The 14,904-nt window shown below is 38.0% G+C and overlaps 2 long non-coding RNA genes across 2 annotated transcripts; both read right to left on the reverse strand.

Moving 5' to 3' along the window:
• Positions 1–2,426: 2,426 nt before the first annotated feature.
• Positions 2,427–7,255, reverse strand: LOC140164782 (uncharacterized). Its single transcript, XR_011860575.1, has 3 exons — positions 6,904–7,255; positions 4,879–4,980; positions 2,427–3,513 (listed from the first exon to the last, which is right to left on the reverse strand). It is a non-coding gene; the product is annotated as an uncharacterized lncRNA (long non-coding RNA).
• A 4,809-nt stretch (positions 7,256–12,064) lies between these two features.
• On the reverse strand, positions 12,065–14,614 carry LOC140164783 (uncharacterized). The gene is made up of 3 exons (XR_011860576.1): positions 14,458–14,614; positions 13,365–13,483; positions 12,065–12,289 (listed from the first exon to the last, which is right to left on the reverse strand). It is a non-coding gene; the product is annotated as an uncharacterized lncRNA (long non-coding RNA).
• Positions 14,615–14,904: the final 290 nt, after the last annotated feature.

Genomic DNA, 14,904 nt, shown 5'->3' on the forward strand with positions numbered 1-14,904 from the left:
GAAATAACAACCGGGTAAAATGATATGATCGGAATGTGTAGATAAATTTTAACACCATTTAGAAGCACAAAACCTCAAAATCACTGGCCTCTCTAAATCTTAAATCATAGGACATGTTATTGTGGCATCTCCGCTATTATAAGCCTATGTAAAAGTGTTTAAAAAATCCAAATAAATATGTACCATGCTGAAATGGCCTCTGGTTTTTTGGAGGTCATGGGTCAAAAACTGAGGGTCACAAAAATGTCACTGAACTTTTTCAATTCAAATATCCACCTCAATACATACACTTCTTGATATACATTTCTTGTCAAACAAATAAATTTTTCTCCCCCCCAAAAAAAAAGCATAAAAATGGGAATTTTTTGTAAAAATTATAAAAATCATGAAGTAAGCATGTTTTAACCCAAATTTTGCCTCAATAATATGGTATGATGGAATCTGTTTGTTCACAGATATAATATTCGATATTCACATTACCTCTATTTTTCAGGGCAAAAATTAAGGTTGCATTCAACTTTCTTTAATTATGGCTCATTTCAATTAATATTTGACATTTTTGGGGAAAAATTGGAAAAAAAGTCTCAGTTCACTTTTCACAGGTTAAACAGTTAGAGGAGACTGTAACGATTAATTCTAACCCGGCTGGCACCTTTGTCATAAACTGTTGCACGGGACCCTATGTAGCCACAAAAGGACCAGTTTCTCGAAGCTAGTGGTCAGGCTTCCTAGCCAGCAGGCTAGCCCTAATAATGTGGATCCATTTTATTGATTTATTTTTCTAGGTGATGTACAATGTGAAATTGTAAGCACTGGTATAGGACTATTAAATTAGGCTAAGCCTGGTGGCTTAGGAAGCCTGACCATGTGCCATGTTTCGAGAAACCGGCCCAAAGTGGTCTCTCTTTACTAAATAGCTTGACACGTACCAAAATGATGTGAAACCATAAGCCTTATACTAGGCTACTACAGTCATGATAATAATAATTAATATTGATATGAATAAACTCACAGATAGATCTATGCAACCAGGCCTACATTAGGTTGTGCACATGAAAGGCAATGTATTCAGAGGGACTAAATTAAATAGAAAAAGAAGAAAGTAATAATACCGTAACCACTGGGTATAAGCCCACCCCTAGATGGTCAATTTCACTTTAAAAAATTCCAAAAATGCAGGGGGGGCACTCAAATAAATGGTCTGTACGCATGTGTGAAAAAAAAACAAGGAAAAGGGGTGTTTTTTTAGCCAAGGCAAGTTACGCGAATGCCGCATTTAGGGTCTAAAAAACACTGATTTTCAAGAATAAGGGTACCTTTACAAATTTTTGGTACTAGCCAAATAACCCATTAGCAGGCATGGGACTACGCATTAATGAAAAAGTCTGGAAAAGCACATAAAATTTGCCAAAAACACCTGAAAAAGGGTTGAAAATTAATAAAATTGCGGAAATTTTGACATCACAAAGTCTGGTTCCAGTGTTTCCACTGGAAAATCCCATGCCTGCATTAGGGGGTCTTTTTTATATTAACTTACCTAATTTAGGCTTAAATTTCTTGGTATGGTAAAACTCGTTTAGGGGGTGTTTTTAAGAAGATTTGGTCACACATGTGTACACTATCATACTGAAGTGGCCCCCCGGGCAAAAATGGGGGTGGGCTTATAACCTGGGAGGGGCTAGTAGTTGAATTTAAAAATAAGAACAATCTTCCCCATTTGTATATGCCCAATGTATCAGTAATTTCTATCATCTTTGTCAATTTTTTTAAAGTTTTAAGTATGGAATGTTAATTTGTAAACAATATTTTTAAAATATTTGTTCTTAAGGGGGTACTACACCCCTCAATAAATTTGTGTCTATTTTTGCATTTTTCTCAAAAACTAATAACACAGTGGTAACAAAAGTTATGTATATTATAGGGGCAAGGAATCCAATTACTACACTGGAATTTCAGTGACCCAAGACAAGCAGTTTGTTATTTATGATAAGAAATAAGGTACCGCTAGGATGTACCTTGTTTCCTATCATATATACTGAACCGCTTATCTTGAGTCACTGAAATTTTAGTGTAGTAATTGGATTCCTTGCCCCAATAATGTACATAACTTTTATTACCAGTGTGTAATTATTTTTGAGAAAAATGCAAAAATAGTCAAATTTACCAGAGGGTGTAGTACTTCTTAAATCTTGAAAAGAAAAGCATTGATTAGAGGTTAATGACTGTGCATCAGTTGTATTGAGGGTATTGTGAAACAGGGTCTTAGGCAGGATTTGAAGTTTGGGTGTGTAAATTCAAAAACCTGGGTGTGTAAATTTAAGATTGTTTAGATATTTCACAATACCTGAAAAATAACTGATGCAAAGTCACTAACCTCATTCATAACCTAAATCACTTTTTCAATTTTTTTAAAATTCAATTAACGTTACATTTTTCTTTTTCTTTTAATTTGAAAACAGAACACAATTTTAACTTTATCTATACTCCATGAGGGCCAAAGGAGGCATTTTTGAAAATTGAGTTACTATAATTATTACCTTGTAGTAACATTATGCTATCATATACCAAAAACACAAAGGTCTAGCATACTTGGTTCTAAAGTTATGAGGTATTGTGATGTACATTTTCTTTTGTGTTTTATTGTCTTTTACTCCATACATGTATGTTTGCCTTTATCTCAATTTCATGTTTGCCGCCTTTGGCCCCATGGACCAGATTGTGTCACATACATGCATCACAGCACTACCAGTGCTGTGCCCTAATAAGTGTACATAGCTCATCAGAATTAAACCATTAAAACCATGCATTTATAGATGTGGAAATAATGTTACATTATGAAATGGAGCTGAATTAGAGCCACTGAATACAACTTGGGTCAGGGGCGGATTTAGAGGGGGGCACCCGGTGCGTGCCCACTGCCCCTATAATTTTTGCAGAGCGGCGCCTGACTTTATGTATTTTTACAGATCGGCACTTGACATGGCTCTCCCTCTTTTGAAAATTCCTGAATCCACCCCTGAGTCGGGTCAAATGGTCTTAGAGTCAAGTCTGAGTCACCAGAGTCTCAAGTGAAATCATTGAAGTCTCGAGGCAAGTCATTTGGATTCGAGACTCAAGTCCTAAAGCTTGAGTTCAAGTCATTATTTTCAGACTCGAGTCGTGTCTGGAGTCCTAAAATGTCGAGTCGAATCCAACTCAACTCGAATGACTCGACTTGTTACAAGTCTTTTTTAGCAGTGCTCGTTCCCATTCAAAACAAACAAAGTTTAATGTTTAGGAAAGAGAACCATAATCTTTATACTGATTTCCAATTGTAGATCAAACTTAGCGTGGTGGGTTGACTTGATCTTGGGCAACTATGTCACAGGTGACTTCCACTCTGGTACGAAATCCAATTGCCAGGAGCTACTTTCAAGTAGATGATGCTGGGGGGCACAATTTTTACGGGCCATCCGTCTCTGGTATTTGTTTGTTGCTGTAGACCAGTTTCTTCCAGATGTGCAAGTTCATATTCTGTAAAATGAAATAATTCAAGACAATACTGTGATACTTGTAATATTGGGCTATTCCATTTGAAATCCATACACAGGTCACCAATTCATTTCAGGTAACCCTATTTGAAATTCACACCGAATTCACACTCCTTGTGTGGAAGATTAAAGCAATAATCAGGGGTGTGAGTGCAACCACAAATAAAAGAGCCTCAAAATTCTGAAATTTGGAAACCTCCTATAATTTAATTCAGATTTTAATCTGAACTCTCACACCCCTGAATAAATGCACAATTTCAATCATAGGTTCTTTGTTTCCATAGTTTTCACTAATCACATTATGTCCCCTTTTAACTTCGAGCCAACAAATGCGGTAAAACAAAGAAAATTGCCATTTCATTCCAGTGCCTTCAAGGTACCGTTCACAAACACTTGTTAGGGGGGGGGGGGGCCTGATGCAAAAAGGGAAAGGGGGGCCCTGAAAATATTTGACCCTCCTAAGGGGGGCCCTGAAAAAATGACCACAAATTTTCCTGGGAAAATTGAGTTATACGCTTTTCTATAGGGTTGACCCATAATTTTCATGTCAAAAAAAGGGGGGGGGGGCCCTGAAATTTTTGAGGTCTGTAAAGGTCAAGGGGCCCCAAAAAAATTTTGTGACGGAATTTTTTTGCATCAGGCTCCCCTCTTACAAGTGTTGTGAACGGTCCCTAATTATCGTCAATGCGCTTTTGGCTCGCCGATCGTCATTGAGCTTCATGCAGCTTGGTTGTATAAAGAGACATTTAAGACAAATAGCGATAGATACACACAGTTTATATGTCACTGATTCAATGATATGTATGCATGAGATGTATCAGCCATCACAATAAAACCAGAGATCAGGTTTTATTATAAAAACTTAAATTTTACTGTAATTAAAGCACTTCATGCTTAGTCTTACTACTCTTTCACGTGGTATTTCAGTACGCTATTAGGCATAACAATCATGCAAAAAGAAATTGAGGTCATCACTGTGGAAAAATCACACATGGCTTTAAGGGCATGTATTCCATGGGGGTTGGGGTTGTATGGATTTCAACTGGAATAGCCCATTGCAACAGTATTAAAGCCTACAAGAATATTTTTAAGCTAAACAGTATTGTCACATGGAGAGCACACAACAACATTTCTATTACGGTACTGCTGTTTGTTTGTATGTTGCAGTATTTTGCGGCGTCCTGATCATCACATAAAATCTGGCAAAATGAACTAGGTGATGTACAAATGCTGTTTTGTAAAATAAACATGTTGTTGCATCTTCCATTTATTTATTAGATGAAATCACAGTATTAACAAATGCATGCCCTTAAATCAAATAAAAATTACAAATTATAGTTGTACATACCAGGTCTTTATGCTATTTGTTCACTCTGTAGATCTATGTAAAGTCACATTCTCCTCACAACTGTGGCATGTGGCTAAAGTTGCTGCAATAGTTCACACTGACCTAGATGTTGGCAAAAGTACAAGAAACATGACTTCATGTCAAGCTAAAAATCATATAAAAAACAACACCTTTTTAGTCCTAGCCCAATTTAGTTGTTGAGTAGGCCAGAGTCAGCACCTATGTTAGGCCTATGCCATGGCATGGGCCTAAAGAAATCCCAACTCACGCTTGCGTAAATTCACATTAGGGTGCACCAGTCACACAATACACAACATAGAACTAAGGTAAGTGCTGTACCCAACTGCGTGCACACCATTCTATCTCAAGCCATGATGTTATGAGTTTTTTCATCAATTATAAGCCGAACAAACTTTTAGTCCTAGGTAGTATTTTAAAAAATCAGCATTCTTAATAAAATACCAACTATTTTTAATTTGTATGCTGCTGCAGCATACAACTAATTATAGGTTAAAATAAACGTGTACCGGTATCATTTGTTGGGAGAGAAATTGTACAAAATAATGCAGGTACGTACTGAGATGTTCATGTGTCTAATGCACGAGCCCTGAAGGCGGAGTGCATAAGACGCATCAACATCTCAGTACAAGTGCATTATTTTGTACAATTTCTCGAGCAATAAGTGATACGCATTTATTTCATACACGACTAAAAAATTAATTAAAAACTAATTTTTATAACAAAATTGTCACTAAAATGTTGGAAAATACAAACAAATTTAAATGCCTCCACCCGCAAGAAAAATGAACGCATCCGAAAGCACTGCACGTACTACGCGGAGTGCGTGCCAGTGCAATTATACAATATTTAGGCACGGCTATTAATTTACTAACGCTTGCTCTGATTGGTTCATACTATGAAAAATGATAATATTCATGGATGGTTGACATTGGTTGTACTGAATTGCGGCTTTGTGAGCAATAAATCAGTCAATTATGTTCAGGAATAGATTCAAACATTGGCTTCAAAAGTGGCGAAATTGTACGGTACTAATATAAAAATATTAAATTCATGTACATCGTGGAACATTCAACTACGCTTGTTACTCCGCGACTAATCATACTAACTACACGCACGTCATACGCATAACGCTACTCTCACGCGTCCATATTAGCGAGGCTATCTGCGTACAACTACTTACTACGCACAGCGCAAAGAGTATATGTTCCACGATGTATACGAATTTGATAATTTTTCTATAGAATTTGTTTGCAAGCGTTTATGGGTAGCCTACATAGGCCTACACTCAAGTGAATACGGATATATGCGCACAAGTGAATATGGGTATGCACGCGGTCGCGTACCTGTTCATGGGTAAGCACACGTTTTTGCGTTAGTGTTTGTGGCTACGCACACAGTTGTTTGTTCCACTTTATGGTGCCAAGTGTTTGCTAGTGCTACTCAAGCGCTGTGCTTGCCCACAAGCAAAGCAAAGTTAAGGCAAGTCTAACATGCTACGCTAGAGAAATACTTCACGTAAGTCTTAAGTTCAGAATCAGTCTCCAACACACCACTATGTACTGTGTGTGGCTCAAGAGCCACGATTTATGGGCTGCATGCAGTGACTTCTCATTTGAGCTGTATGCGTCGTGTGCGTAGTGCGGCCATAAACAATTGCGTGTGTGCATACCCATTATATACCAATAAGCACACACGTGTGTGCGTACTCCATAACACTTGCACACAATAATGCGTACACTGCGTATCCATAAACACATACGCATATATGTACCCATAAAACAGTTGCAAACGCATGTGCGTCCGTAGCATGGTAGTTGCGTACCCATGCTATAAAGCCACTGTCATGTTTTAGTCAAATGAGGGAATCCCACCAGGTATGGGTATATTTATATTATTCATAAGATTGTTTAGTTCTGACTTCTGAGAGTGATAATTGGGACTGGGACTCGGAGCTACTCAGTCACTCAGGGCAGGCATGTCAGGGGATCTCAGCTACTTACTTACCGAACATTCATGTCAGTTAACTTTGCAGAAGTACTGAATCATGATCAGCCCATACCACCATGATCATCATGATGATGGCCATGTCCATGATGATTCAAATGCATGAATGCAACTAGTACAAGGAACTTATACGATGTCCTCATTCACAAACTGATACTATCTTTTGGCGAGCAGTCCGAATTTTGAGCCATAAGTTTACGTGGTGAACTAGAATGCAACCATCGATCGGCGTCCTGGCCGGGGATCATGCAGTGCCACTCCCTCACACTGTGCATTGCTATTCATTGCAGTGCTGGTGTGCAAACATTGCCAATGCACGGCGTAGTGTTTTTCTTCTGACATGTCCGATTAGTACATGAACCCCGGGGGGGGGGGGTCACTCAACTTTAGAAGTGACGGGTATGTGCCTACCGGAGTCGCGAAGTAGGGGCCTATCGCACATCGTAAACTTTGCCGGTCACCCCACCCTCGATAATAATTACTCACTTCCAACGTGCGATGGCAGTATAATTTGAGCATGCGCAGTAAGTTCGACGCTGGGTTGAACCATTGACCTCTGACCCCGAATGACCTAGGCAGCATGGTTGCGCCCCACACCACCACATTGGGTTCGTTACTTTTAATGCACTCGGTGTTTCTACCGTCCCGACTCAAACGATTCTAGAAGTTGTTCTCACAAGCCCCGCCTACTTTCCCTGCCTTCTCGGCAACCCGGAAGTAACTTTTTCCATTGGTTTGTGTGGTGCAAAATGAGGAAAATACCAATATTTGGCAACGAATTACAGGAATTCCAGTCATAGATCTCGACTGAAAATGGATACATTAGGTCAGTAACACTTTCATTTATGTCATATCAAAAAATTGTTGGAGATCTATGACCAGTTTGGTAGATAATCGAGTTGAAATGTGGGCATGTTTTTGGCATGGTCTAGGTGGGAATAACACTCCAGGTTCGTACATGTAAACTCAATGGGAATCTCTTACGACTAGGCTAAAATACAACAATATTTTGTAAATTTTCCTCGTAAAGAAAAGATCGGTCAAGGAAACCTATATGAATATGTTGTCAATACTTCACTTGACCCAAATATATGATTTATTTTTGTAATGAGAGAATCGCACATGGAATTTTAGAGGGATTTTGATAGCAGTTCCCGCACCGTAGAAAAGCTGCTCTGTCATGAGCCGGAAATTCCACCATGAGCCTAGATCCTGATTTGTTTTGCCAATTGAAGCTTCTAATGTTGGCTGAATGTTTTTGATTATATCATGAAAGTCAATCTGTGACAAGATGTAATTTTGCTACGGAAAGTGCTATGACAAAACGATTTTCAGTTTTGGCTTTCTTTATAATCAAGGAGTTTAATTTGATATAAAATGATGCAGTGTTTGATGGCAAAATTTGACTGAATTCACCTTTCAGGGGATGTAATTTTCTTGGCAGGGGGTCATGAATATGTCGGTGACTGAAGTCAATTTTTATGACCCCCTCCATTGCGGATCATGGGCTAAAATTTTACGACCCCCTATCGTGGGTCAAAAATTTTAGGACCCCTTCTGTCAAAATTTTAGAGCGGAGTACACTAAACGCGTTAAAATTTTTGACCATAAGCGTAAAGAAGGCGCACGGAGAGCGCAAAAATCTTGCATTGTATAAAGATTGTGTGCACATTTTGTTCAAAAAAAGTGTAAGAAAAGTTACACCAGTCGCCAGTCCTTAATAATTCTATAACCCCCTATTTTGATTGCTACAAAATTATAACCCCCTATTTTTGGTCTTAAATTCTATGACCCCCAGTATATTCATGACCCCCTTCTGAAGAAAATGATAGCCCCTTATACCTATAAGGGGCTCAGCTGTGCAATAATTATGAGCCCTGGAAGGAGGGTAAAATTGGGGGGCAAGCAAGCGATCCGAGGGGGGCAAGCAATATTTGGCACACATTCATGGGGTGCCTTTTAAATAAAATGCTCTAAAAAGGCTTAGGAAAACAGTATGGAAACGCTGAAATATGCAAATTTTCATGCTCGCTGTGCTCGCAACAAACCTTTTAAGGTTTGCAAATTGGGATCCCAAAAATTTGGCATGTGTTGGGGCAAAGATTTTGGCAGGCCAAAAGAGGAGGAAAGCGATTATTTTGCAGGCTGAGAGGGGGCAAGCTATTTTTGGTGGGTCGTTCGGACATTTTATTACCCCGATAATTATTGCACAGCCCCTAATATGGCACATAAATGAACCCGTGGTGTGCAACCGATGGTGGAGGGGGATTGGGGGCACCAGTGGCAAAACTACACTTTCATTGCAATCAAGGGAACAGCTAGCTGGGGTAAATCTGCCACCACCGCCAAGGGGGGGCTGGGGAATACAGATGCATGTGCTCATTTGGGGAAGTGGGTGGGCAAGGATTTCAAACCAAGCCGCTGTAACAGCCCCATGCGGGGATTGTGCCACTGTCCCAGCTTTACCCTGACAAATTTTCTAAAATCCTCTTTTTCTTTTTCAGGCCTACTAAAAGGTCAGAGCTGCACTGTACAAGTAACAACCAACTGCCAGACACCATTAACCAATGCCACTGTGAGCCATTTCATGTCACAATTTGCAGCGGAGGCAGATGGAAGTCATGGAACAAATGAAATATTAAAAAGGACTGAAATAATGACCGGATTCAGAAACGCACTTCAATCTCACTAATTGAAGAACAATACTTGTGTTGAAAGTCGGGACTCATAAATTAGGTGTAACAGAATGTGTGAACATTTATTAAGATCTATTAGAAATATTCAATCCAATAGATTAGAATTCAATCTAATTCAATTTTAATATATGGGATTAAAATTGCTTAGATTGATTTTTAACCCTTAGATTAAAATCAAATTAGATGTATTCAAATTAGATTTTTAAAAATCCATCCAAATGAAAAAAAAAAAAAAAATCAAATAAGATTGAATTCTAGATTGAATATTTCTAATAGATTAGATCCAATTTTGGATTTGTCCCAGATCACAATCACTTAGAGGAATATGCTGAATTGTATTATAAAAATAAAGACTGCACAAAAAGTAACGTAGCTGTTATAAACATGCCTGTAGCGTTTGAACTAATAATTGTGTTCACAATATTTCAACATAGAAAGAAGGATGATTTATTTACGCGCATTTTGATACCCCATTAGTCCAATCTCGTTCAATAATAACAACACAGCAGTGTTTTTAAAGAAAAATACCAATTGAAAGTTGCGGTTATTTGTATTGATATGAAGTCATTGATTGAAACCATTGATTGCTGTAAATGGCAACTTTTAAATTTGTGGTTTTTCTTTAAAAGCACTATGTACTGTGTTATCAGTATTGAACGACATTTCACAAATGGGGTATCAAAATGAGCGTAAATAAATCATCCTTCTTTCTATGTAGAAATATTGTGGAAACGATTACTAGTTCTGAACTTATAGGCATATTTCAGCTGTGTTACTTTTTGTGCAGACTTTTTATTGGATATCTTCCATCACACAATAGAGGATACATGTAGTAAAAAAATCCCCATCATTTATTATCTATTAAGTAGGTGTGTTCAACTGTTTTGGTTTGTTGGACTTCCTTCATACTTTTTAATGAAAAAATAGTGCTTTTATTTTTTCACTTCCTTACAGATCTCAAAATAAATTAAAACAATGATCAAAGCTACATATTCACCATGCATTTTTGTTTATTTCATGAACTCTTGTCTTTCTAATAATTATGTACCAGAGAAATAGGTGTAAAAATACATTTAGTAATGAAGTATGAGATAATGAGTGCAAAAAGACCATTTATTTACAGTCTATTGGCAGCCACTAGTCTTTTGAGAAGGCTTTTGTTCAGACCTTCATTTGGGGGGACCCTTTGTCAAGGCCATTTGGCACCACTTGTCAAGAGGAATGAAGAACACCTTGAAGTTAACAAAGATCAGGGCACAAAGGCCAAAACTGAAAACTGCAGGCAATGGCCCTGACTGAAATTCGAGTCCAGCTTGTGTGTTAATATGGTGCCTTCACAAAAGACTACATTGTAGCATTGACTGACATCGGCTAGTCTTTCCTGAAGGCTTTGGGTGTGAATGCATTGATGCACAGTCACAGCTTTCATGAAAGAAACAGTGTCTGCCAATAATAAACTATGAACACTTACACTCCTTTAAAAGCATTTATAAGTCAAGGGTTTACATGTAGGACCTTCTTTTATTTTAGTTTTATGTTAAGGGTTTACATGTAGGGTCTTCTTTTATTTATTTAATAAATAACAGACATTAACGAGGCCTTATCTGCAATAGCTGCCAAGTGTCATATTTTAGATAAATTATCAAAATGTCTATGGGGCAGCTATTGCAGTTAGGCCTTCTGGTCCTAAACCCTTGATTAGTGGACTGGATACTCATCATATTTACGGGGATGAAGGTAAACCAGTAGCAGCTACTAAACAATTTGGTCTACAATTACTCTATCCTGCATCCGCTAATCCTAAGGTGCGCTAGTCATAAATGTCACTAGTCCAAGAAAAAAATGGTCGCTAGTCCTAATGGCTGCAGATTTTCCATTGCTAAGGTCTTGTAAACCTTATTTATTTTTGGACTTGTGAACCATTTCCTATTTTTTCGGACTAGCGATCCGTATTTTTGGACTAGGGAACCTTGGCTATACATTGGTTCCCCTCAAGTTCAGTAGTGACGAGGTGCATATTTTAGTGGGCGCCGATTGAATCGTAAAGCGTATAGTTAATTGTGTAGCAAAAAAGGTGGTTCGTGTGGCGCAGCCATGAAAAGACATTGACGTCACTGCTGAATTTGAGGCAAACCAAAGAAAAGTGCCTAGAACATTTCCAATAATTCCATGCAACTTTTACAGCCTGTAAGGAACTATGCATTACGATTACATCACATGATGTCAGAGTCATTTGTTGAGGTCCTTATTATTTTAAGAATTGGAGCAAACATTTACTAGTTAGTTTATGCACCACATAAATTACTATGCAAGTATTTAAGTTCTCATCAAATGTTCACCCTCCAGAAAAGATTTTCTAAAAAAAATTTAATTGTTGACATAATGTTGGGAAAGTTTTCAATGCATGCGAGTGATAGCCCTACTACGGCCTTTTGACTGTGGTGGTCCAATACCATGCTATATCGTACAACCTGGCTATATCCAGAGAACTGCTAAACCCAGACTGCTAATTCCCCCTTTTGGGTGGAGCGGTTAGTGGGTTTTAGCAGTTCTCGGATATAGTGTGTTTAAAAAGCCCTATAGTACGGCTAGCGAGTGATGCGACAGATAACAGATGCCAGCTGTTGACTTCCAAACCATCATCCTCTTTGTCTTTCACGAAACCAGTATCCTCAGTAGTACTGCTGCACCTGGAAATTGGAATAAAATAAAATAATAGCCAATGATTAATTATTACACATTATTATCAGGATTATGGTATCTAGGCTGTTTGTGTGCCTTAAGGGGTACTACACCCGTGCCCAATTTTGTGCCTATTTTTGCATTTTTCTCAAAAATTATAGCGCATTGGGGACAAGATATGTATATTATAGGGGGAAGGACTACAACTACTGCACTGGAAATTTTATTTCAGCACAGACAATAGTTGTGGAGTTACAGTCAAAACTGAGGGAAAACCAATATTTGATCAAAAATCAATAACTACTTGCTTTGAGTTGCTGAATTTTCAGTACAGTAGTTGGGAGTCCTTGCCCCTATACATATCTTACTTGTCACCAATGTGCTATAATTTTTGCGAAAAATGCAAAAATAAGCACAAAATTGGCCAACTAGGGGTGTAGTACTCCGTTAAAGCCTTAATGTACTATCTTTTTAAATTTTTAGATTTTCCTTCCAAAATGATAAATTATTGTAGCAGAGTCATGATATGCTATTTCAATAGGTGTGAGGTCAAAGGTCATAAAGTCAAAAGTAGTCACTTGCAATCATTTTGCAATTTTAATTTTTTTTATGAACTGTGAGAGCGGAGACAGATTTAAAGCACTAATCTGTAATTTACTAAGTCTATTAGTCGTGAATAGTTTCATGGGCATAGCCATCTTTTTTAGTAAGGAGGGCAAAATAAAACTTAGGTGGTACACAAAAAAAACTCTGCATTGCAAAAAAAGTTGCATCATACAATTATACATAGAGAGGTTGTATGTCTTTGAGCTTCTAAAAAAGGCTTTATTGGGACGTAGTACATAAAAAATTTCAGTATTTTACACTATTTTCGGTCATGATCAGGTTAATTTGGTAGAAAAGGGTTCCTTGTCCTTTTCTTTTCTTTTGCCCTTCTGATTTTCTCTTTTATTTTTTGTCAGAGGGGCACTTTCATTTCATATATACCTGTCGTGCCTGAGAATTAAATATAGGAACACATAGGGCATTTTGTGTGGTGTGCTGCACCCCCTTGGCTACAACTTTGTAAATGAAATTACTTACATCCTCCTCAATAAGGAAAGCTGTGCTGTTCGGTTGCAGGTGCTTTGCTTCAGCGTGTGTTTATAGTTCAGATTTTTGGAAGATATGCCTTGCTGAATGGACCTTTCGTGTGCCAGTTTCTGGAAAGACAATACAGTATGACATTGTAATTAAAGCCATTGTAACATTTGCTAAGGGGAAAGCCCTGAATATTTTTCAAAATTCTGTTTTTACACGATTGCTTTGTAAACATATAGTAGGCCTACATACTCTGCAAAAATCAAGACTTTATGTTTGCTCACTTGCTGTGGGTTGGGATTGAGACTGAAGATGAAGTCAAAATCATATTTTCCTATAGAGGAATCAAATTTCACGCATTCCTGCACCTTAATGGCGGCCATAGCCGCGACTGGGACCAAACTGTCTCCCCCAAAATGTGAACTGATGCGCCCTTGAAGGATATTTTAAACTGCATTCTACCACCCGTGTTACACGAGACAAAAGAATGATGACAGTTTACAACACAAAAGAATCTCACATCAAATTTTAAGCGGGTTAATCCACCCAATTGGGCACTCACAACACCTGTTTGGTGCATGCAGGGACCCTAATAAAAAAAAAAAAAAAAATAAACATGTTTCACGTCCCTCCCGCTTCCTTTTTGAGGTTTCTTCAAATATATTTTTAATTTTTGAAATTCGGTTATAACTTTTCAAAATATATGTCTAGGAATTTAGGATGCTTTCTATAGCCTTGTTAAGATACAAGAAACACGTTAGGAAGGTTTTGTGATCATTTGAGGGGTGTAACTCTCCTCCTTTTTCCAGGCATTATTGTTTGTACGCTAAAAAAGCTCAAGTATGGGTATGTACATCAATTTTGCGATAAAAAATAGAAAATAAAAAGACCCTCTTCCTCCTTTTTTTGAAAACCGGACGTGAAACATGTTTTTTATTTTACTTGGCCTAATGGCACGACCAAATCCTGACCATGACTTGGCTCGTTGGATTCGTCTATACTATAGCGAATCCTCACTGCCAGTTAAAATTAATGTTGTGTCATTTAGTTTTACTTGTGCATTAAAAAAATTAATGAGTTATAAAAAGAAACTCACCTTGCAGAGTCGAGGTACAAACAACACACCCAACATACTCAGCCAGGAGAACGGTATACACATACACGACATACACTGCACTGTATTGCAATGATCATGAATGTACAGTCATGACAGTGCATGAACAACAGATCTGTGTGATGCAGTGGTGAATGGGACAAATCTCGTCATGCTTTCGTGTAGTCCGAGGTGCTCTGACGATGCCAGTGGGACAAATTTGCTTCTCTAAATATTCAGTGAATTGAATACTAATATTACTATTGCAAACTAGTCCAAGCACGTCGCTAAAATGAGGCAAATAATTCGATTTTCGCAACTGGATACTTCTGTCAGTGTTATGACTGTCGCAAAAACAGCTGATCGAGGTCAGAGGTGAAATCTGTCAATCAAACTACTTTCGCGCATGCGCAAATGGCACACCTGAACTTAGGGAAATATTTTGCCGAA

Source organism: Amphiura filiformis, chromosome 11, assembly GCF_039555335.1.
Source record: "Amphiura filiformis chromosome 11, Afil_fr2py, whole genome shotgun sequence".
Lineage (NCBI taxonomy): Eukaryota > Metazoa > Echinodermata > Ophiuroidea > Amphilepidida > Amphiuridae > Amphiura > Amphiura filiformis.